At 39.3% G+C, this 25,280-nt stretch overlaps 1 long non-coding RNA gene across 3 annotated transcripts in view; it reads left to right on the top strand.

Annotated features, from left to right (window-relative positions):
• The window catches only part of LOC116735571 (uncharacterized), a 59,187-nt gene extending 36,413 nt beyond the window's left edge, over window positions 1–22,774 (top strand). For all 3 annotated transcript variants that reach the window (XR_004342400.1, XR_004342399.1, XR_004342401.1), the window contains 3 exons: window positions 7,816–8,091; window positions 19,070–19,134; window positions 21,474–22,774. This is a non-coding gene — a long non-coding RNA (uncharacterized LOC116735571). The remainder of the gene's footprint in view (window positions 1–7,815; window positions 8,092–19,069; window positions 19,135–21,473) is intronic.
• The last annotated feature ends 2,506 nt before the right edge of the window (window positions 22,775–25,280 follow it).

Genomic DNA, 25,280 nt, shown 5'->3' with positions numbered 1-25,280 from the left:
AATTTCTATCTCAGTGAAATCTCAGTGCGTCCCTGTTGCTCTGTGTGATGCTGTCTTCTACAGGGTGTGATTTATTCTTCTTATACTTCAGCTCTAATGCCGATCGGTAAACAACTTCATGGAGCATTACCACCTGGTAAGGAGAGTGGACTAAAAAAACCAAAACACCCCCCAAAAAAAGCAAACATTATTGAAAATATAGAATATGGCCTGGTAGCTTTTACTGATTAAGTTAATAGAACTTAATCAGTATTTCTCCTTTCTCTTTCTGCCATTATCCCTGCTTAAGACACTCTTGGGCCTATTAAAAGTCCTACTTTGTACTTGCAGATATTTTAATATTTTTTCTCACAATGATGTCACTAGGAGCTACTTTTAGTCTTAGGTTTCTTGTGCATTTGTACCCTGGTTGACTGCATGAGAAACAGAATGATTCGGGGTCAACCAAAAATAAACTGTCAAAGTTTTATATTATATATTTCTTTTTCTTGTAGTTTTTTTTGGGGGGGGGTTTATGAACATTACATTTTTGGAAGACATTGGCCTAGTTTTAACGGCTTGAAAGTATCTCTTTAGATTTTTGGTGATTAATAAGTTACGACGACCTCTTCTGTGATGCTACCTTATCTCATAATCATCCCAGCTTCAGATATACCAAAGTGAAGGTGTAGTCAAACTTGATAATGTGACTGTAAAAAAAAAACGGTAGATACTTGCCTCTCTCTGTTGATTGTCAGAGACGGCCACAGGGCTGACCTTCTATTGACAAATGAAAAGTCACCTAAACTTGAAGGAGCTCTCCCCTCAACTACTTTTTTTCCGTTCTGTGTCACATCTTGTTGAACGGGTACAAGGTTTGACAGACAGGAGGAATGCTAGCTGAGAGATTGGTTTTGTAATGCTGGCCCATTCTTTGGGTGTTCTTAAGCAAACAGAGCGGTGCTACGTCCTGTTTTTTACGGGTTTCTCACGTCACTGTTCAAACTCTCGAACAGGCCAGTCCTCGAGTGTACATTTGGGAGAGCAAACACCGCTCTAATACTTCACCAATCTGACCTTCTACTAACTTGATACACACAAATAGACAAACATGCACACACCTTTACACTGCTCTGTCCACGCCGGTGGGAAAATTGTCAACTTTTATCTAGAATTAGCTGTGCTGACATAATTAATGCACATAGTATTTTTTTGCTTTATTGACACAAATACTGAACCAGTGTTAACAGCCCAAAACCATTCAGCGTGGAATTTTTTAATTCACCTTAATGAATGTGTTTTTATTGTCTTGATGTGTGGCAAAAGCAATGTTTTCTTAGCGAACCGCAGCTCTTATAAACATTAAGGGTGGGTGCTGCATGTCATTTTTAAGTAACATATGAGTGCAGTGTTTTGGCTCCAGACTTTATTAAAAGTTGTGCCCTTGTGTGCATGGGTCAAATGCTTGGAAAAGCTGGTGGGAAATTTGTGGGAAAACTTGAATGCATTTAAAATGATGGATTCTCAAGTGCTCCCCTTATTCTTCCAAACTGCAATGAAATTTTGTAGAGGCTCTTTTTATTAAATGGCACCGAAAATATAAAGGAAACATGCAGCTCTCCCGGGCTGCATGCAGAATGCTGCACTTTTCTGGCTTATTTGGTTTATGGAAAGAAGTTAGGTGTGCATGCGTCTGGGCTTGAACAATACTGTCAAACTCTGTGCATGTTTTTTTCTTCGTCTTTTATTCAAACATAAAACAACAACAACAACAACAAAAAAACATCTACTGCTTTTATAGACCCTGCTGTAATCCTGTCTTTACTGTCCCTTTTTTTTTCTTTTCCTCCCTGATATACAAGGCATTCCTTTGTGGTTGTGTAACATGATTTGGGGCAAACAGAGAAACCGAGATGGAAGTGAAAGCAAAGAGATCGAGGGGGTAAACACCCTGTCATGCTGGGCTTGGTGCACGGCAGTGCGCTCGTATTTTTGAGCCCGGTTTCAACAGCAATGGGTAGCTGGCTTATCATCAGCCTGCTCAGCTTTTTTTTCTGTCACGCGTGGCCTGCCTAACTCTCTCCCGTGTACTGTAAACTGCACCTAATAACCCTCCGCGCGATTAAAGCAAACATCTTAATAACAGCCTGCCTCATTATCAGCTCGCATTGGGAAAAACGAGTGGTTAAGCCTGAGCTTTGCAATGTGGGCTCATAGGGAGGCCAGAAAACGAGATAACCTGCTTACTTAGTGCCTCCCATTGAGAAAATACAAAAAACATCCACTGTGATTTTTTTTCTTTTTCAGAATGTGAAAAATTATTTGCATTGAATCTTCTTATTAGGAGTAAGTTTTTCGAGGTTATAGAGAAACTGAGCGCAAAAGCCAGAGAGAGTTGCAGAACTGAAAGTAACATGTCGCTCTAGAGGGTGCTGTTTACTGAGAAAACAGCTTATCACTCCTGCAGTTCTCCTTCAAATGTCTGCTCTCTTTTGCTTTCTAAAACCAATATATTAAACATCTGAATATGTACCTGATCCTGAATAAAGCAAAGGTTACTATTAAAGTTTATTCAGTTATATCTTAAATCCAAGCAAAACAAGTCAAAATAAATGTCAGTTCCAGCGAGATTTATCCAAGAAAAGAAGCTCCACTCTGCCCATGAATGTGTGGCGTTGTGTTGTGCGAGGCATTTTTGACACATCATTAGCCGTTGTAATCCCACTGTTTCCTGTTTGTGTGTGTGTTTGTGCGTGTCCCAAGTCACACACAGGCACAAAGATGTTTACACAAGTTTCACACAGCCAGCAAGAGCAGATGATGAAGTGTCATTCAGACCTATGCTGGCACAATGTTCACAGAGAAGAATGCATCTGCGGAGATGGCTACACCTGTGCCGTCTGTGATCTCCTGCGGCGAATTGCAGGGTGTAATCCCTAACATCGCTTGTGTTTATGATTGTGTTTTAGTTACAGGCCTGACTCCCGCTTGCTTTTGAGCTTATCTGGGACCTTTGTTACAATTAGTCATTACCTTGATTCCAGGAGCATTTTCCTCATCCTCCTGCTGTACATGCTTACAGTAGTCATATCCTTTGAACCTTTAGACACTTTTGTTTTCCAATTGAACCCCCATATACAATGAATTTCTTTGGGGGTTTTGAGGAAATCTCAGTTGCTTGGGACACCTTCTGAATGTCAAAGCTTTCCACCTACTTGTGTAAAATTTAGGTTTTTCTTTCAACCTTAACTTTTTTCTTGCACTGTACTATAAAGATTGGATTTGTGAAGATCCAAAGTACGTGTTGCCAAATTGACAGATTCTGAAGCTGTGGATCTTAGTACCTCTGTCAGGTCCTTTGCTCTCCTTGCTCAATTGAACAGTGCCTTGTGCGATATTCAGAGCCTTGGTTATTGTTTTAGAAACTAACTCCGATTTAAACTTTTCAACAACAAAATGTGAACATTTACAGAAGCATGAATACTAAGGCATTGTAACATTTGAGAATAAACTTAACTCAGATGGTCAAATTGGTCATCTTCCAAATGTTTTCGTTTTGTAAAACAAAATTCAGTTCTAAATATAGAACACAGTAAACAACTTTACTCATGCCCTGGCTTTCCACAACAGGATCATTTATAGGAGTCTTTATTTTGGACTGTTTCCTTATGTACTGACTATTTGAGGAGGCCTTTTTTTTCTTGCTTTATATGGTTCTTATTTCGTCATTAGTGACGGTAGCACCACCGTTGAGGTCATAAACAGGGAGGAGAAACTTTCAATGCCAGATTGAACTCACTTTTTATTTTAGTAAATATGCTAAATATAGAGTTCAGCCACTGCCAGAAGTTTGTTCCAAAGTTACTGAATGACACACCTTTCGAGAAATGACTCTTCACAAGTTCACATCTGCTATTATTATCATAATCCCACTCTCCCTCCTTATTTTTGTTCCTTTCTTCTCTCCCTCTCTCTGACAGATGCACAGTAGTTGTCCTGTTTTCTGTCTTAAAATGTTTTGCGTAGATCATAATTAAGAGTAGCCTTATTCAAAGTAAAGGAACAGCATGCTTCAGCCCTCAGCTCTGACGTGGGTGGAAGAGAAGAACCAGTAAAAGGTCCTCATTGCTTACACACCCTTTGTATGGCAGTGCACTGTTGTAATGGTGGCATTTCAACCCTTCAGACTTAGCCAGGCAATTAGATAACATGAGAGTTGCCACTCTTGTGAGTTAACCCAGCTATGACAGTGCATGAAGGTACAAAAAGAGAACAACTCCTGACCAAGAACAATTACAACACTACGTAAAGTCTGGCCCAGTATGAGAAGAGTATTGAAGTCTTATGTGTTTTTTTATTTTAGGATGATGTGATCCATCCGTCTCTCATCTGGTTTTTCTCTCACTGATTTGTCATGGACGGCACTACACACTGCTGTTCAGTGGTCAGTGTTTTGGAAACGGATCCTGCAGGCTTTGAATCCCTTTTTTCATTTGTACCCAATATTATTCAATTTCACCCAGGGATTAATAAAATAGTTCAAACTTTGACTATTACAGGCTTTGACTCTGTTCCTCCTAGAGTAACCTAGCTCAGTAAAGTGAAGATATAAAAGATATGGCAATGGAATATACCTGCAAAGTTGGACAAAAATACTTATATTCTCTTACCTGTTTATAACAGCAAAGCAGATCTAAAATAATCTCACGAGTATCATACTGCTTTAGTGAAATAGTTCCATTAGTTTGAGCTGAAACGTCATTTCGCAGTTACTAAAAAAATGAAGAGATTCCATAGTGGTGGAACACTGATAGACTGTCTGTTTTAGCTCCTTCTACATGAGCTACAATTTGAAACAACTAAACAATTTCAAACAACGAAATTAAAAGTATTTGCAACATTTGGTTGTTTTCTCAGCCAATGAACATGTTCCTAAGCCAACACTGTCTCCAATGTTTCAGAAGGTTAGTCCACTCTTGAACCTCAGAGCAGACTGACAAATCGCATCTGATCTCATGATTACCATAGTTACCTGACATTTTTCTGCTGAGAAAACCATAATACACTTAACAACTGTGTCTCTTGAATGTGAAGTATAGTGTTCAAATCAGGTAAAAAGCATACCAGACATAAGCAGACGTAAGAATTTTCAGTTTGTGTGGTTTTAGTTAACTAAATCAACTAAAACTAGGGACCCTCATATTACTAACTGTTTTTTTCACTGCTCTGAGAATGACATCTTTATCTTTTTACTAGGGGTAAGGGAACGTTTGCCTATAACTTTATAGAATTTCACTTAAAAAAATCCAAACTATCCCTGTAAAGGTGATGTGTGTTCCCTTAGTGGCTCACCCAGATGGGCAAAATGTTCCGTAATAAAGTGGATATGTGCCAGAAACATATACTGTTACTGTGATTAAGGCCTGTAAAATTTTTATTTCCTCTGTTGGCACAACTGGTATCCAAATGTTCTTACCTTTTTAACTTAACACGAGGACCTGGAACAGAATTTATTGGTTGATGTTTGCTGTGGTACACTTTAAAGATTGCCGGTATCCTCAGAATGGGATCTTTACACAACTCATGCTTGTACTCTATTTTCCAAGGCTTCAGCCATCCTTGCTGTTTGATGATTGTACTGTAGTCAGCCATGATCCTGTTTGCTTAGCTACTCTCCCATCACCCATCATGCCCTCACCTCCCCCCCTGCATTTCCCTTCTCCCTTCCTGGCAGTCTCTTTTCCTTACTCACACCAAACAGTGGGAGCCTGTCACTGTGTCACCCATGGGGTGATGCCCCTCTCTCAGCCCTTTGGGGCCCATTAGCCTCTGTAGCACTCCATGTTTGCCCAATCATTCGAGATCCGGATACAGGGATGAATTGTTAACTACTGCAGGTCAGTCATTGCCTCCCTCCCTCTACATCCCACTCCCCATTTTTTGCTCTCTCTCAACCACTGTTTACTCATCTCCATAGAAACCAAGTAGTTTGTTTTTTTTTCCTTCATGTGATCGCTACCAGTCATCCCCATTGCTTCTCATTGCCACCACAACTTCCTCTTCTCTTCATCTTCTCTGTTGGAGTGCCCAATCAAAAGGCAGCAAAGGGTGTTCACATAAATGCAAAGCATTGACGATGCAGCTCCCTCTGACTACAGATAGGGTTGAATTCAATCCTTAAACTAATGAGAAAGTAAGATTTTATTTCCAACATCAGGTTTGCACAGTGTTACTGTAATTTGCAAAAAAAACAAACACCTTTTTAACTATAAAAACATTTTCACTGAAATAAATGTTATCATAGTTACATAAACCTATTGACTACTCTCAAAGTATGCATGTGTTAGTGTGCGTGTCTTATTTGCTCAGGGCAGGTGAGTGTTTGTCTACCTGTCTCCATTTATGAGATCAGTGTTTGCTCAAGGAATGCACCACGTCCGATTTGTCATTGACTGTTATTGTTCAGCTCATCCAACTGGTGCCTCGAGGTTTGGTCGCGTTGTGCCCCAGCAAGCGGGAAATATTTGCTTTTCTTGGTTTTTCCTCTTTGGCTTAGCATATTTGCACATGCTCTTGACAGGAAATGTGACTTATAGAGAAAACTGGCTTTCAAACTGGCTGTGAACTAGAAGATCTGTTTTATGACAGAAAATGTCGAGCGAGTGAGTTGAGTGTCGTTAATTTAGGATAAATGTTTTCCTTCGCTTTCTCTCTGCTTTGAAAGCTGCTGTTCTGATCTTTGAAAGTAAGAAAGAAAGTAAAAAGTAATAACTCTGGAATGACCAGAATATTTCTGACTTCTTACCGATTATCTTTAAAGACCATGTAGATATAAGAACATCACAGAAAATTTAGTATTTTTATTATCTTTTGAGAGATATTGAAATGATTTCCAAACACGAACAAACTTTTTGGGTAAATAAAATTAAAATTTGTATCTTAATCTGGAAATCTTGGAGTGTAGAAGGAGCATAGGTCAAACGTCACAACACTTTAAGAACAGAATTATACAGACAACAGACAAAAAATGTAAGAAATGCTTTAGCAGAAATAGCTTTCTAAAAAAGTTAATTCTGCAGAAACAGATAAGCTCCGATGAGTAAACTTCACTTGTTAGGAATGAGGAAGTCTCAGCATTTCTTTCTCTTATTCTAATTGTTTCAGATTAATTACACAAAGCACTTGTAAATTTTGATTTGATCTTCAATAGTTGGTATATCTTGGCGTTTTAGTTGCTGTTTTTAGATGATGATAATTTCTATGACCATTAAAGTTAAGAAAAATGTATGGGTTTATGGGTGTGTGTTTTTTTTTTCTTCTTTTTTTTTTTTTTTTGGTGTGTGTTTGTCATCCTGTGCCACCATCTGGGTGGTCCTCACGGCTGGTTTGATCATAATCACCCAGTCCCATAAATCAGTGTCCGGACTCTGGCCAGGAGCTGATTCTGTGTGCCTCACTGGAGCGAGGGGCTTGAGGCATTAAGCTAAGACCCCCGGCCGCTGCCCTGCCCAACCCTGGCCACACGTCAGCTCTCCACACCACCTTTAAAATAACTTGTCATGCATGACAGCCTTTGGGAAAGAGCCTCATTCAAGCTAATACCAGCCATAATAGAAATATATGAATCATTTTTTTCAAAACATAACATAGTTTATGTTAGACTTTCAGAAGTTTGTTTTTGTTTTGTTTTTTCTCAATTTCAACGAAATATGTTTGCTTATGATAAAATGTGTTTGTTCCGACTGCCAGTGGCTTTGATAGGCTTCTATAATGCTACTCTCAGAACAAATGTTTCCACCTGATCTAAAGATTAAAGTCATATCTTTGTCTTTGTAGGTCCTCTGCCTCTCTCTGAGCTTGAAGAGCAAGGATGAAGGCCTGTCGGAGCTGTCTGGCTTGCATACATCACTCTACGCTGAGCTTTTATCTAGCCAGACTGGTCTGTGCTCCATCTAGACCCAGCTCCCGGCAAGTGCACAGTCCTGAGACCTGTGGCATTAATAAAGATAATGCTGTTTGGAATAATAACAGTCAATTCTGCTCAATAGTGGAAAGAGACAGCATGTACAAGTGTCATGGAATACAAAAGAAACCAAGATGAAAGGCTGAAAGGTGAGTCCGTGCACCTCTTCCGCTCTCAGGTGGGAACCTATATCAACATCTACACATGCGAGCAGTTCTAAGTGGGTTCCTATGCCAATTTTGAGCTGTAGAATCATGACACAGACATACAATTTGTTCTTTTGTCTGCCAAGATCACAAAGGGAGGCGAGTGACTTGTCTTTCCTTTTATTTTTCTCATTTCCCCCCTTCTTTCTCTTTCTCTTTATTCACAATTGTGGATGCAATTTAATTTGATGAGCAGGTGGCCTTTTTATATACATCTGACAGTGCTTTTGGTTCCCACCTCTGGCGTGTGGAGCTTTCAGTTGGAGTCAGTCATGTAGGTCAGGATTAAAGGGGTGAAAGGGGAGGAGGAGATACAGTTGGAGTCTAGGTAGTGGCAACCTCAGCGCCCTGCAGTCAGTACCATGCAGAGTTCTGCTTGAAAGAGTTATTCTGTTGCTTAAGCTCTCAGACGCACCCCAGATGGCTTTTGTGCCAGCCAGGGAATTGCTTTGGGACAGAAAAGTCCTTCAGACTTTGTAAGTCACTGGGCACAGCAGGTAAGGTGTTGTGGTGGAGGCAGGCAGAGAAAGCAAGATGTTACAAATTATTCACTTTTTCCACATTGAATCTGAAAATAAATCTGAAAGTGCAAAAGACTGATTTTAATGCTTTCGATATTAGAGCACCTGAATTCACCTAGTTTGAGTAAAAACACTTTCTCAGATGTCAAATAAAACAAAGCTATTGTGTCTGCATTACCAGTGGAAGCAGTTTTAGAATATAAAAAATACAACCTGTTTTCACTCCTTTGACTTTGATCTGTAGTTTTACAACACAGAGCAATTAAGCAACCCTGTTACTCCTTCAGGGCATTTATGATCCATTATGTTACCCATCTAACATTCTTCTGCAATAACTCCATGGTGACCAGCAATCAATATTTTGTCAATAAACAAAACAGGTTTGCTGTTTCATGTTTTCATTCAGACAGAAGTCTTAAAAGAACTTTGTTTTTTTTTTATTAAGTTGCATGATGGTGAAATTTATAGAAACTCTGCCATCCAGCAAGAGGGTCCCTGACTTTATTTCAAGGTTTTTTTTTTCTTAAAAAAAAAATCAAAACCCTTTTTTTCCCTTGCTGGAGCTCTATCAAAGTACTCTAGCATTGTGCCACTGTCCTAAAGATGCAATAATAGAGTCTTTAGACATTACATTGCCCTTAGATGTGATTGTGTGCATCCATGGTCTTTTGTCCTGTGATGGACAGGTGACCTATCCAGTGTGTAACTTGCCTCTGATAAGACAGGGAAAGAAATGTGTTAAAAATGTTCCTGTCAATTTGCCAAATGAAAATAACTTGACCTTTGTCCAAAATTGTGTCATATTGATGCTGTGGATTAAGAGATACAACGATCTGACTATTTCAGGTCAATATGGCTGGCTGGACGATACTGGCAACCGTGGTACCAGCGCATAACTCAATCAGTGGGTTGCTGGGTCGACTCCCGCTCCGTCCACTTGTGTTATTGTGTGCTTGGGCAAGACACTTCACCCACCTTGTGTACCGGTGGTAGTCAGAGGGCCTGGTGGCGCTGCTGCATGGCAACCTCACCTTCGTCTGACTTCCTCAGATTGCTATACAAGTACAAGTCATTACTGTTTATCATACCACTCTGTGGTTTTCTTCAAGATCTTACCTGCCCATTTCAATTGCTGCAGGTTCATTGATTAAGGGAGTAGTTTTGAATACAGCAAAAAATTAAAAAAAATATGTTTGCCTCTGTTAATGAATCAAAGCATATCTTTAAGCTAAAATGGTTGCATCAAAAAAGATTGTGAAAGTGCAAACTTTAGTATCTGTGGCTTTAGTAATCACACAATTCAAATTCTAATTTATTCAGTGTTTGATCTCCCAATCAATCCAGATGAAAATAATGCTAAACGATTGAGTTGTGTCAGTATATAAATTAGACATGTATTTAGAATAAATGAAAATCTATTGAAAGTGTTGAAAGCCTTGTAATGTGGGTGCACTCCTTTTTGGAACAAACTGATTTTTACTATGTCAACTTCCTTTGTTTGTTTACTTGCAAAGTTTTGCTTTTTGTAATGGTAAATTAATTCAGTCCAAGTGTTGCCTGACAGATTAGAGTATTTTGTCACTAAAACATGTTGAAGGTTATATCAAACCATCAGGCCATAGAAAAATGTGTAATAGAAAACTGTGTCGCTGTGAAAAATAGAGTGGTAAGAACATAGCCAGAATATCAGGCTGTGGTGTTTGAGGTCTGATCTGCAACCTCAACTCAGAGGAGTGATTTGGTTAGGCTCCTCTGTTAGCCATTTTCTGTTTGTCCCCCAAGCGTTTATCTCAGAGGTTTCACAAGTGGCCACTTCTACGTGCACTGATAAACAGCGGGGATTGGATCCAGACCCTGCTGGGTTCTAGCTGGAGCCCTGGGGCTTGAAACCACACAGGCCGAGAATGTTAGTCATTTGTTTATTATTGCTGATATTCGCCTGGTCCTAATCCTTGCAGGATTAGCTGGATTACATGTTTTCCTCATTCTACCTTTTTCCACTGTTGGAGAGTTTTCATCTTACATGGGAATATTTGCAATCCTTGTTAACGCATGAAGGACATGTGCACAGAGGCATGCATTTAGGTTTGTGCTGTGATCCATGCGTTATGTCGATGTGTTTTGTTGGATGTTTGTTGTCAAGGTACTTTGACAGATACGCCCAATCCTATTTAAAGTTGTGACCGAGTTCAAGAAAACTCAGCTATATTGAGTTATGCTTTTTATTTCATGTTAGATCATCCTGGATTGTGGTTTTCTCTAGGCTAAAGGAGTGTTTAGATCTAACAAATCAGTGCTGAAGAAGTGTGTTCTTTTCTGGTTTCGGTCGGAAATACTCCTAGAGCCCTGTAGGAACCAATTAATCAAAGAGACCAAATGTCAGTGTGGCGTCACTGGATTCGGAAACTAATGATGTCATGGAGGAGGGATAAGTGGTTTGAGTGGTACCAGTGTGTAGAGAAGCTACCGGCTTTGAGTCACCTGGATTGAAGACGAAACTGCATTCACTTAGTCTCATGAACTTGTTCAGCATGACCTTTTCAGAGCTGATTCCAATCACTTCGTAAATCTCTTTCCAGTCTCAAAACACAACCTAGCACACACTCATTAACATGCCGTCCTCTTTCAGCCGCAGTGTGTTTGTGGGTGAGAAAGTCCAGCAAATCTGCTCAGACGCCCTGCATGCAATCCCCACTGCCCAGTTCCTCCCACAAACATACAGAGAAGGGGATACACCAGTGCTGCAGAACTGACAGACGAAAAACATGTAATTATCTTAGTTTATGGGATGCCAAAAGGTTAAGAATGGAGGTTCCTAATTTGCTGGGATGCTCAGGTTTAGCTTGTTTGAGTGGAAATTCAGAGTAACTCAATTTACGTGATCTAGAGCGCTTTTGTTACAAAATTAAGCTAGAATTCAAATTTGACCTAAATAGTCCGCATAAGCATGTTCTTCACCAAACCCCAAGCATATTAGAATATTTAAAAATGTAAAGAGCGTAAAAATGGTTTCAGTTTAATTTTCCCTTTTTATAGGCTTATGAAAGTAAGCAAACCCTTAAATACTTCACATCCCTCAAACCACTCAGCAGTGGATACTATTGCTGGGTGGAACTGACAAAATGAATGTTCAGCCCTCCCTACATCCTTCCTCGCTCTGCACACAAAGTCGTTATACTTGCTGCTCATGTAAAAGCTCTGTAGCCAATGCAGTCACAGCAGAACTTCATGTGGTGTTTGTTAATTGGCTTTTTTTTTTTTTTTTTGGTAAGCGCAGATATGCTCCACTATGCATATCTTGCTCAATGTCCCTTGCACTGCTTGCCTTTATAAAGTGTCTGTTGTTAATTGGCTACACGGTCACAGTCTCCTGCTTTAACTATCCCCTGTGGTACCTGAATGTGGCCCATTTGACCTAGAGGCACTGAGGTGAAAGTCAAGCATTAAACAGCATCAATTTTTGGCAATTTGCCATTGTTTTTCTTTTCTAACCACCGTCATTGTTTCACCTCTTTATGGATTTTAATATGAGCTTTGAAGGTGATCTATCTTTTACTGGGACAGTTTTGGGGTTGTGTAAGCAATATCCAGTTCATTTCAACACCTTTCCATAACCTTAATAGTTTGTTTTTGTGTGAGGGTCTGTCACCTTCTGTCAGGCACTTTTACCAACTTCCCTACTTGTCTGCCTCCTCAAAACCAATAAATATATTTTCCTTTTGGCCTTGCCTATAAAGTAGATTTGACCATGCCTTCTCCTTACACAATACCAGGCCTCCAACTGAGCTGCATCAGCACTGCTCAAAGACCAGGGAGGACTGTGATCCCACCATGGGGTGTATAGCTGTGGCTCCAGCTGTGCTACACTTTAATCCCCATCTCTTTTAACCACAATGGAAAACATGTGCGTTCTCTGTGTAGGGTACCGGCCCACCATAGATGAGGCCGTTTACCTATGCTCTAAAACTAACATCTCACAGCTATGGTGACCGCTCCTGGTCACAGGTTCTGTTATTATTTGGAAAACTAATAGACAAATATTTTGTGATATTTTTATTTCAAATAAGATCATTTGACCTTCTATTATCACTTTTGGTTCCAAATTTGCTTTTAAAACTAAATTATAAAAAGAATCAATAATAATGTTCAAGATATTTTTTTCTAGCTTTTTGGCCATGTGTAGCCATTCATTATTTCTACTTGCAGATTCAAATTTGTTGTAAAGTTTTGTTTTTAAATTAAGAATACATTTTAAATTAATTTTAAATCTGTCACATTAGCATTACATTGGTTAACCTATCAAGCAATATTGCAGTGAAGTATAGGTTCTTCTTATATTAACTCTGAAGCTTCCAGAATTCTGAGTATTTCTATTCCAGTATTCCAGTATTTCTATTGGGGTTTCTGCAGAGCTTCTTGTCTTAAGAAGCTCTGCAGCTTCAGAATCCAACATTTTTATTACTAGCTAAAGGTTTTTCTTGTTGCTGTTCACTCCTTTGACCTGCTCTCTTGTGGTCCACCATCTCACCCTGCCATATTGGTTGTAATTGCTGATAATTGTACGTACTGAGGTTCAGTGTGACATGACAAATTCTCAATTCCCTGCTGTTGTACTTTGTGACCAAGTCGCATCCTGGCCTTCACAGGTGGGAAAGGTGAGCCAACGGTTGAATGATCTCTTCCGAGTGTAACAGTAACCACAGTCCGCTTCCCATGTTGTCCGGGCCCTGTTTTGCCCTTTCCTGTCACCTTATCTGAACATCCAGTGCAATCTAAGCTCCTCTGTTCTCCACTCTGCCCATCTCCACTGGTGCTCTTCTCAGATGTCGCTGTGAAGACAGGATAAGCCCACTAGAGCTGAACTTGAGTTTAACTTACTGACAGAGTCCTGACGCCCCATTGAGGGCACAGTCATCTCGACTTCCAGCCACCCACAACTTCCTACCCCCTAACCTCTACGGCAAAGGAGGCACAGACAATGAACTTTACATCAGTTCTTTGTAGAAATAATTTATTTTTAATAAAATCAGAAACAAAAAAAGAGATTTGATTGTCACTTGGGTTCGAGGAAATCCCTTTGTGTTGTATTTAGTGTATTTTCTACTTGCATGAGTAGGGACGTAATGTATATTATTTATGGCAGAGTGTACTTCCTCTTGCTGTCTGGGTTTGATTAAGAGAACTGGTCCCCCAACAGGCAGTCAACCAACTTATTTCACCCTTTCTCTGAGCCAAAAACTTTACAGTACACTCACAGAGCGTCAAAAACTTTCATCACCTGATAGTCAAAGTAGACACGAGCAGCCCTGAAATATTTGCACACTCACTCTGCTACTCTGAAAGGATTCAGCTATCCATGCATTTATTTATCTGCTAACTGAGTCTCTCGCTGGACTGTTTAATGTTGTTTAACTTGAAATCACTGACTGAGGCCAATTTGACACTAATTGAAGCAGAATAAATGACTGCGCTTTTGTGTTTTCAATACGTGGTAACCTGAAGAGAACTTGAATCATTCACGAATCATCTATCATTTGCATTCAGACCAAACGCTCTATAAACATGTTTCCACATGTGCTCATTCCACAGCGGCCCTGCCAAACAGCAGTCGGAACACTGCTGAAAGGAAGCTTATCAGAGCCCACTACGATTTTCAGGGAACTCCATAGAAAGAACTCCATTATTCTTAGGATGCAGTCCCTGAATCTGTCTTATTTGTTGAATCATTTGAGTTGTACATTTTTGAGTTAATATTTCCTCTCTTAGCGGGACCCCGGCGGATTTTGTACTCTCACAATTTCAGGAGGGTTGGTAGGACAAAATCTGATTAGGGTGAGTGTTGTGTACGCCTGTGCATGTGCCTGTGTAATGGACATGAGCCCCTTAGCTTTGAATGTGGGTGTGTACATGCAGGCCTCGGCTCAGCTCGGAGATGTAATCTGATTTGCAGAAGGGAATGGGTCGTTTCACATGACTGGTTTAAAAGACCGCTGGCGCAAGGTTGTGCCAGTGTCCCTGATTGGTATGTGTGCTTTTTATTTGCATGCTTTGCATACACACACACATATTATACATTTATATTTTGACAGTGACTTCCATTATGTCATTCATTTCTATAGCCTAAACCCTGACCCTTAACCTACACCTAACCATCACCATTACATGGCTAACCCTTAACTTTACCTAGATCCAGTTCACAACTAAACCTAACCCCAAACTCCAAAACAGCACTTCTTCTTATGGGGCCTGAACATTGGGCCCCATGAGGTAAGTGGATCCTCATAACGTAGTATTTACTGGGAAAATGGGCCTTACTTCATGAGAAATGCTAAAACACGCACACACACAGCATTTATTTGTTTTCACAACGCACTCTGTGGAAATATGAGTGTTTGTTGGTACAGGCTGCCACACAGTAGAAGTGGAAAGGTGTTGAAGTTTGCGGTACAGCTCAACGAAACCAGGCTGCCACATTTATTCCATTGGCCTTAGGTTTAATTGTGATTTGTTTGGGGAAGGTTATGTGAACTAAGGCCACCACTAATTAACAGCCAATTACACATCTGGAAATAAGTATAAAGCTCTACTTTGCTGTCCGAGGCAGGTTTTTGTTTGCAGTTTCCTGTTTACATTTATCTCATAATCATAGATTAATTTGAACTAATGGACCATCAGAAGTGATGTCAAATAATAGAAATAATCTTCTGTAGTGAATTGCAACAGTTTTAATACCCTTAAACCTTTGACATATTTTGACAGGCTAGAACTACAAACCTCAATGTATTTTAGTGGGATTTCATGTGTGCATACACCAACACAAGGTAGCACATAATTTTGAACACGGTTTTTAAAATATTTTACAAGTAAAGATTTGAAAAGCATAGCTTGGTAATATTTTTGTCAATACTTCATATAGCCACCTTTTACAGCAATTAAAGCAGTGTTTTTTGGCACAGGGGTTAAGCACAACCCACATATGGAGGCCTTAGTTCTCAACACAGACATCACAAGTTTGAGTACCGGGCTGATGACCTTTGCCGCATGTGTTGCGCCCTCTCTCAAAACCCACTTTCCTGTCAATTCACTATCAAATATCAAATATCAAGAGCTAATAAAACCGTAAAAAATGAAATGTGTCAGTTATTTGGGGAATGTCTCGATCTTCCACAGAGACACAGCTCAAAATAGACACAGCTCAATCAGTTTGGGTTGGAGAGCATCTTTAAAAAATCTGTGTTCAAGTCCCACCATGAAGTCCAAATTAGACTTAGGTCTTGATTCTGTATGTTCTGCTTGGATCATTCAACTATAAAAGAATCTTTTGCTGTAAACTGTTTTTGTTATGGTGTTGGCTGTATGTTGTTTTCCTACTCAAAGGTTAAGTCTTTTGCAGCAGAGAAGAGGTTTACCTCCAGTATTTCTCTGTATTTAACTCTCATACAAATCAGCCTGTCCCTGCTGGAGAAAGCCATCCCCATAACACAATGCTGTCACCACTGTGTTTTACCTCAGGAGTGGTTTGTTCAGGCTAAGTTGAATTATTAGTTTTTTGCCACACATGGCATGATCTCATCTAACCAGAGCAACTTCTTGCTATAACCACTACATTACAAGCAGTTGAGGTTTAAACAGTGACATACAATGCAGATGTCCACAGATACTTTCACCAGAGCTGTGGATCTCTGTAGCTCCTCCAGAGTCATTATGGCCAAATTGGTTTCTTCTCTGATTATTTTTTATTTTTTGCACAGTGTGTCAGTTTAGGCAGATATCCAACACACACTGTTTTGGTTTTCAATTAAGCTGTATGCTTTCCATATTTTTAGATGACAGTAGTACAGTAGTTCACTGTGTAACTTTCATCAGTGATGGGCTGTAGGATGTAACCATTGAATGCATAATGTTTGTTTGTTCTTTGGCCTGTTAATAAATGTATTCTTTTCAGTCTTGAGATCATTACTTGTAGTCATGACAAACACTAGGAGGCTTAAGAAACACTAAGTGATCTTTGGTGCCACACAATTCTCAATGTTTCCACACATTGGACATTTTATTAATGCAAAACACATCTTGCATGTGAGGAGTGACCTCAGAATTTTCACGGTTGTCTGGTCTGGACACTTTTGAAAGTGCGTGCTTGGTATTTGTGCGTTTTCTTTTCTGTCCATGGCGGGCTCATAAGCAGGAAGCTCTGATCCCATCAGGCGTGTCAGCGGGGGCAGTTTTTCATAAGGTAGTAATCTCACCACACAAAGGGGTGTCCAATATTGGAGAAGGCCCCCACTTCTGAGCTAATCAAGACCTGACTAACTCTTCTACTTGCTCACCAACCTCTCTAAACATTACCTCATTGGAAGCTCAGCTAAACCTCATGCACCTCCAGTCAGCTGGTGTACATGATAACTCACTTAGCACAGTGTGATAGCTTAGAAAAAAAAAGCTGAAACACTAGAAAGGGTATAAAAGAAGCAAAAGCAGGACACAGCTACCTGTGGCGCCTGGTGCCAGAGAAAGGTATTTTTAAAAGGAAAGAACCATTTTACCATGTCCTCCAGAAACTCTGTGAAGCAATTTCTCAGTATTCAGTTTCTCTCCCCACCGTCTTATTATTGCTGTTTTCCCCCTCAACTCTTGGAGCCTTCGACCTGAAAGGAGGTTTTTGAGTTTGGGCTTTGTGTCACTCGGAAATAGTGCATTTGTTGCCAAGGTAACCTGTCTGGGACAGAGAAACTTAGACTCAGCAAGCACCTTTGACTTTGGTTTGGATGGATTTGGACCTGGGCTGTGGTTACTTTAGCTAGTGCAGCTTGAGGCTGAAACTTCTTTGCATCTAAATAACAATAGGTTGACTGAGCCAGTACTGACCTGAACCTGGTAACCTTATAAAGTGATACAACTTACATTGATAATGTGTAATTAAAAAAGCAGAGTGTTGTAGGCCCCCCAGAAAATTTTAAATTTAACAGAGTTGGCTGAGCTAACTTTCCAATAAAGGTTTTACTTTTAGTGGCTTTTATTGGAAAACTGCAAAAAGGCCTGAACTATTTGTAACTATAAAGCTACCTCTGGTTGAGAAAGAACCTAAAGATTAAGAACTATCCTAATGGTATCCCCCACCATGTCTAATTTGAGGCAAACATGATCTTAAATGACTCCATGAATTAAGGAAATAATTATGCTTGCCGTCCTTCAGACAAATGAATCTGTTTAGCAATTGTCACCATTTGCAATGTTGTATAATTTAAAGCTGTTACTAGTAAATATCTGATACCAAGACAAGACAAAAAGCCTTTAGAAGCTAGGTAAAATAGAAATAGTGGGCTTCTTTTTTCAACAACAACTCTCATCAACACTATCCATGTACTGTCAGTGTGTCACTTCTAGTGAAATAGGTTCAAGCTTGTATTTGACAACATGCCTGTCTGTTTGAGGCTCTTATTTTGTGGCAAAAAAAAAAGAAATAATTCACGGGTGCTTAATTTTCTCCTGAAAATTTTGTGAAGTTAGAGGAGCAGAATGCCTGAATGCGTTTTCTGGTATGTCTGTGATCAGTCCTGAGACAAATAGCATGTCTATTGACAGTTCACAATGACAGTCATTTGTAGTAATTTCAATGTGATGAGACTCCAAGTTGCCATCATATTTTTCTAGGGTTAAGGTTAGGGGAAGAAACAGATTTATAAATCATTGAGATACACTTTAAACACAGACAATAGATGATACTTGGTAGTGTGAAATTGCAGGATGTTCTTTTTCAGCAATATATGTTTATGAATCTATAGTTTTAATTAAATCACCTGAACGACTGTATGAGCCTATTTGAGGTTATAAACATTTCATCAATAATTGTATCACATGTTTGTTCTTCCTGGCCAATTTGAAGCCACTGAGGTTAAAAATCACACTTTTGACTTTACCAGCACATTTCACCCCACATATTTGAATTTTGCATCTGAAAGGGTTTTACTTAAAGGCCAAATAATATATTGTGAATACATAATTTTCATCATGTTTCCCTTGAAGTTACACAAACCAAAAAATACACCTACAGCACCTTCCCCTACTTTCACATCTCAAAGGCAGATTTGCTGTCTGTGTTACTAAGCCATTAAACAAGTATATCCAATAAGTTTAGTATATACAAAGTAGGTAGACATATTAAAGTTTAGACATCTCTAGAAGTGTCTACTACCCAGACTAGGATGTTTTTTGTTGTTGTTGTTGTTTTTTTTGTCTTATCTTCATTTTTTGTTCTTTAAAATGATCCCCAGTTTCTACATAGTTGGAACTTTATGAAATCAAGTTTGGGTAGAGCTGACCTAGACTGAATTTGATTCCTTACTTATCCAGGAAAGCCTTTCTGAATCATCTTCATTCCCCCCATCCTTTGTCTTTTTCAGGTCATCCCAGGTGAGCTGCGAAAAGAGGCTGAGTAATGGAAACTCTATCTCAACAGTTTTAAAAGGTAAAGATGTCTCTGATTTCTCCTTTTTCATCACTGAGTTTGTTCACACACATTGCAGGCATATTACTAATTCGGACAGTTGCCACACACAACTCCAGTGTGTTGGTTACTAATAAAACAGACGTTTTGAGACACGTGATCACTGCGTATCATCCAGGGAACGACACAGGATTTGTACCCCTCATTTTCTCTTTTTTTTTTATTGTGTAATCTAAGTCATGACAGCAAAGTAAAGAATGCAGTGGCACTAAGATATCACTTCAAACACAGGAGCCTCAGATCCCTTCAGTGGAACTGAGAAGATATGCTTTGATGGCCCACCGCAGAGTCGGTGGCCTTCAAAGGAACTCGGTAATGGGATTGTGCAGGGCAGCCAGCAGGCTGAATGACAGGTACTGTATAAGTGTACCTCTCACGGTGGTCGTGAGTGTTTTTAGTGGAGTTCAGATGAGCAATCATTTTCTATAGTTGTTTTAAGGCTCATAATATCTTCTTCTGCTGTCTAGTTGGTTCTGTCAGTAAGTGAAGGGGAACTGTGTAAAGGTGGCACGGCGCCAACAGACGGGTACAGTAGATGGGCTTTTGAGGTAGGGCGATAGGGGCTGCCAGCCCTAGTTGCAGCCTCCGGCACAAAAAGATATACATGGGCAGGCAAAGACTCAAAGGCAGGTTGGGACCTGGATCCTATGCGCTGATGCTGCTCTCACTGGCTGCACTCCAAGGTGAGGCACAGGAAAGAAACGTGGGAAGGGAAAAACCAGAATGCAAGCCAAAGAGAGAGAAAGATCCAGAAAATAAGCTACGAGAGCACAAAATCTGACCAAGGCAGCAAGTAATGGTCTTAGATTTTTAACAAAAATCATACAGACTGGATGCCATGTGATCTTTCAGTTGCAGCGGAATGAAAGTGAGAAAATTTTAAGTCACATCCTGTACGTTGGTGAACGTGATTCCTTGCAGGTAAACCAGCTTGTCGGTGCAGACAAGCAGAAAGAAGATGAGAAATAGTGATTGATGACTACTTATCCTCTGACACATTGTTCCTTCCCTTCTTTCGGCAAAGACCGGGCGGGCTGGGCCGGTCACACCACTTTGCTGCCATAACAACCGCAGGGTTGAGTGGCTGCTGTGCGGAGGTGGGCAGCATTATGTCATTTTTTCTGGGGAGATTACAAGAACAAGTGCAGGTACTGCAAAGTCTGGGTTGTCAAGATGCCACCTACCTGCATTACCTAATTTGAGATTGCTCACCGACCTCATCTTTATCTTTAACTGTTTTGTTGTCCTCTGTTAAAAACGTTGTAAAAAAAAACAAACTTTTTTTATTATTTCGAACCTCCGGAATGACATGAGAATCTTTTAAATCAGAACTTCAAGCATGCACTTGTTGAGGCTAATCTCCAACTTTTTTATGCCAATTTCAAAGCTCCTGCATTAATAAAAAGAACTTCTAAAGGGATAGTTCTGATGCTTCTGAAGTGGAATTGTCTGCAGATGTTATACATGTTTAATTCTTCATCTTGGATTAGTAGAGCAGAAACCAGGTTTCTGCCACTCAAACAAATATCAGAGAGGTATAAAGACAGGCACTGTTTTATAAATACAGAAATGTCTTACTAAAATGAATGTTCAGATGAAGTTCAACGCATGTCCTTGATTTGTTTTGGACTTCTTTTGTATGAATTACTGCATCGAAGCAGTTTTACCTACAGGCGTTCATCCTGTTACTTTGCTAAGGGTTTTATTTAAGTCCAGGATAATTTAATAGCAGCCTTTACCTCATCTGTAATATGTAATAGCTACATTTTGAAGCAGAAATTACAACAAAATTTAATAGATTAGTAGTATGCGTGTGAACTACTGTAACATTTTTCAAATTTTATTTTTTTCTAAAATGCCTTAAATACACCCCAACCACATTTACTCTGATTAGTATTTGCTAAAGTAAGGTTGCTCTGATATCTGCCAGAGGTAAGACACTAACTATGCCAGATCTCTCCATAGAACCCCACTTCAAGTATTTGAAGCCTGAACTATCAGGCTATTTGTTTTAAATAACTCTTTCATCTATTAGGCAGTTAAATTCAACATATATAATTTTTAAATACATTCATTTTTTTCAGTACCTACATTATACATTAAAACATCAGGTTCCATTTTCAAGACATTTATTTCATAGAAACATTACTAGCAAACAAATGATGCACAACAACTAAAAAAAAATACTGAAAAGCTTATACACTTAGAATTTTCTGTAAATTGGCTTAAGAAAAATGTGGATGTTCAAACTGGTTGTTTGTGGCCTTAGTCAATCATAACTTTCTATATCATGTTTCTAGGATCACACCTAATCATGAGCTGGTCGGTCGACCTGCATCCTCCTGCAGCAGCTGTGCGCTCCTGGCCTGGCAAATGACTGAGTGAGCCACTTCCCTGACGATCTAGCTGTCAGGTTCGAGCCAGGACTAGAACTCGGAAAAAAGCTGTGACAAAAACTCTGAGGCAAAGTGGAGAGGATTCAGCAGCTCAGACATTGTGGAACACATCTGTCAACATCTGGATACATGCTCAGTAGAAAAATCGATGTAATAAATGTGCTAATGCCACAGTTACATCAACCATCTACACATTGTTTGACTTTCTCATTTTTTCCTGAATTGAACTTGGATAAATATTGTTTCTCCATGTGCATCTGCTCTTGATTTTCAGTGCTTCTTCATTCTGTGACATTTATTCATGAAAAGGGATCACCAACCGCTGGAAAATTTAAAGGATAGTAATTCGATGGACTTTTCATTTTGTGTATCTTTTGCACATGTACAGTAAAGAACATAAAATCAGTTTTGTACAGTGCCATGCAAAAGTATTTATACCCATTGAACTTTTACAACCCCAAACCTCAATACATTGTAATAGGATTTTAGATTCGATAAAAACAATAGTTTATAATTGAAATGTGAAAGAGTGGGATGGCATGGTTTTTAAGTATTACTGAGAATATTCTGAAACCTCTGTCTTGCACATGTACTTACAGTTTGCTGCAATTACAGGTTTTTGGGAATGTCTCTACCTATTTTGCTATTGTACAGACTGACAATTAAAATAAATAAATTACCTACCTGCCACCACTGCCATATTTTACCATGGGAATGATTTTGTGTTACTTTCTTACCTTCTGGAGGGAATTTGTCTTAGTTGGTATAAGGGAGCCTAAAGACATATGCAAGCCACTAATGCATGCCCATTATTCTAAATTTCACAATTATGCACTACTTTGCGCTCACAAAAAATGCATTGAAGTTTGCGGTTGTAATGTGAAAATTTTAAGTGCTGTCAATGCGTTTTGTGATGAACAAAATCAACCTATGTGAGATCAAGGTGCTGTGCTGAGCTTGTTTATTCAGTGGAACTGTAGCTTCTGTCTTCCAGTTTCCTTCACAAAGACACCATTGTTGCAGGTTTTTGATGAATGCCAACCGAAAACACTCCCAAACTGCATTTCTTTGTGACACATTGGCAGTCTTTTAATGTAGGCCGATCGTCCTGGCGCACTGTTCGTTATGATGATGATTTATAGCTCCATCCCTTTTGTTGTGTCTGCAAAAACTTGTTAGCAGAAATAAAAAAGTGTATTTAAGTCTGTTTGTTCTGTTACTGCACCTGGGGATTTATATGACTAATGCAGCCAATGCTAATTAGCTGCAGACTAATGCAGCGAGATGTTTGTCTTAATGATGCGTCTTTTTTATTGCTGTTATAATGTTTGCTTCATTACAGGTTTTGTCGGAGGTGTCTCAATCATAAAACTCATAATTATTTTTTTAGAGAGATTCAAGATCACCCTCATTTTCTACTTCCTTGCCATTGTTAGGTTCAGTTATTTTAAAGGAACAGGGAAGTTTTGGTTTAAAAGGATATAGGCAAGTATAAGTTTTGCACTCACAAAGCTAAGTAATAGAAACTATTCAGTTCTGGGCAGGGGTTTTAATGCAATCTTGGATGGGAATGTAATGCAAATTTTCTGCATTTGCTGATTATTTTAACTGTTCTGTGTCTATTTGGAATGAGTATACTAAATACATCGGCAACACTTTTAAAAACTAAATTTAAACATTTGAATTACATTTAAAAACTAAGATTGAAATTGTGATTGTTTTATACAATTTACACAATTTCAAATATACATACATATTTAATTGTACACATACAGAGCCACTAATATTTGGATACATGTCAATTTGCAAATTGGTAACAAAACACATGTTTTATGTAAGCATTATTAACCTTCTGGTATAATTCTGACTGTATACTTGACCACTCTTCTGAACAAAATAATACAGTTTGCATAAATTGTCAGTATGCTGCCAGAATTATTCCAGAACCTTGTTGATGGCTACAAAAACAATTTTTCTACATACTGCCAAAATATCTTCATTCAAATATTATTGGGAGTTTACAAACCCATTTAAATCAGGCCAGCCTAATCACAAACCTATTTGTACAAGTAAAACTGTTAGTTTAGATGTAGTGGAAACATTGGGGGGAGGTGGGGGGTTGGAGGAAATGGAGCAGCTTGGCAGAGGGAGAAGAGGAAGACAATCCAGACAATTCATGTATATAGTGAAGAAGGGCATGGAAAAGGTTGGAGTAATGGTCAACAAGGCAAAGGTTGAAGTGATAAGAAAGTTGATCAGATGAAAGGATGATCTTCTGTGGCAAGAGCAGCCAAAAGAAGAAGACATTTTGGAGTGAAAAAGAAAATGTATCACAAGTTAAATTCTTAGGGACTTTAGGAGAGAAGATCAGTATGTTGAACACAGTTTTTTTTTTCTGCACTGAGGTATTTTTATGTCACTTTTGTATTTATAATGTCAACGGAGAAGTACCTTATATCCTAGTCTGGTTCAGCATGAGTCAGACTGTTGGGAGTTTTTCACCAATCACAAGTCAAAATCCCCTCAGGGCCTTTTTCACATGTAGAAACCCATGCCAGCCTAAAGCATAAACATAATTATTGCTTTCAATTAGACTGAATAAGTCCAGCAAAATCACTTCCTATTCTAATGTCATTCACTGTCGATGTCTGCTGAGACCGGGGAGCTTCGTCCCTATGAGTGAAGGAGCGTGGGTGGAGGTTATAAGAGGGTGCAGTCATTGTTTGAGGGGTTGCATATTGTCATCACTTTCAGTTCAATGAAAAACTAACTGTATGCTTCATGCTTTTATTCTCCAGCTTGTTGTAGTTTTGACAAGTTTTGTCAAACATCATATGGATTAATTAAGAATTACATCTGAAGGAGACAACAATACAAAATGAAATAAGAAAAGAAGACCGAGGGCCCTCTCGCTGATGTTTTGTAACTTGAGCTTCATGACATCTTTATGGCTCTGGTTATAGTCAACAACATTAGCATGTCCACAATGCATTTCTCTGCTTGTCTGCCTCCCCCGCTTCTTTTTTCTTCTGTTTTTTTTTTTTCACACACATACACATAAACACAACTCTTCAGGGGAAAAAAAATGACCTCTATGCAGCTCTCAATTCACTGCACTTCTATAGCTTTGAATGGAGCGGCTCAACAAAAGGTGACATAATTTTCTCAGGGTTTGATTGGCCCCCTCCGTGCCACAAGATGACATCATGTAGGCCCCGCAGAAACACATTAACATGACCACCAGCACCCTTACCCCTCTGTTCTTGGATGCTGGGTAGTAAAGACAAGAGTGCAAGGCCTGAGCAGTGGGGCAGGACTTGGCAGTACATCGCATTGCAGCGTGGCTGTCCATAATGAGCCAAGGCAGCGCCGCTCTTGTGTTTGTGGTAAACAGTCTTGGGAAATGATACAGAGAGATGGGAGGAAGGGGGATGTGCAACACATTCTTGGACATAAGGTCTGAGTTCTCTTGAGTCCTTTACGTTGAGATAACATTACACAGGCAGAAAACATAACAAAACCATCAACAAAAACTCTGTTGCCAATTAGCTTTAGCTTGAGTGAGTTGTAGAATGTCAAGAGAATAACTGTGGGTGTATATTTTTTATTACTTTTATATTTTGACAATAGCATTTTGTACTGATCAGCAGTCTATTTGCTGGTTCTGGTTTATTTTCGAGACTAAGAACTCTGCCATCTCAGAACCCAGCA

Source organism: Xiphophorus hellerii, chromosome 16 (genome assembly GCF_003331165.1).
Source record: "Xiphophorus hellerii strain 12219 chromosome 16, Xiphophorus_hellerii-4.1, whole genome shotgun sequence".
Classification (NCBI taxonomy): domain Eukaryota; kingdom Metazoa; phylum Chordata; class Actinopteri; order Cyprinodontiformes; family Poeciliidae; genus Xiphophorus; species Xiphophorus hellerii.
The sequence above is the reverse complement of the archived record's forward strand: the minus strand, read 5'-3'. Positions and strand labels throughout refer to the sequence as shown.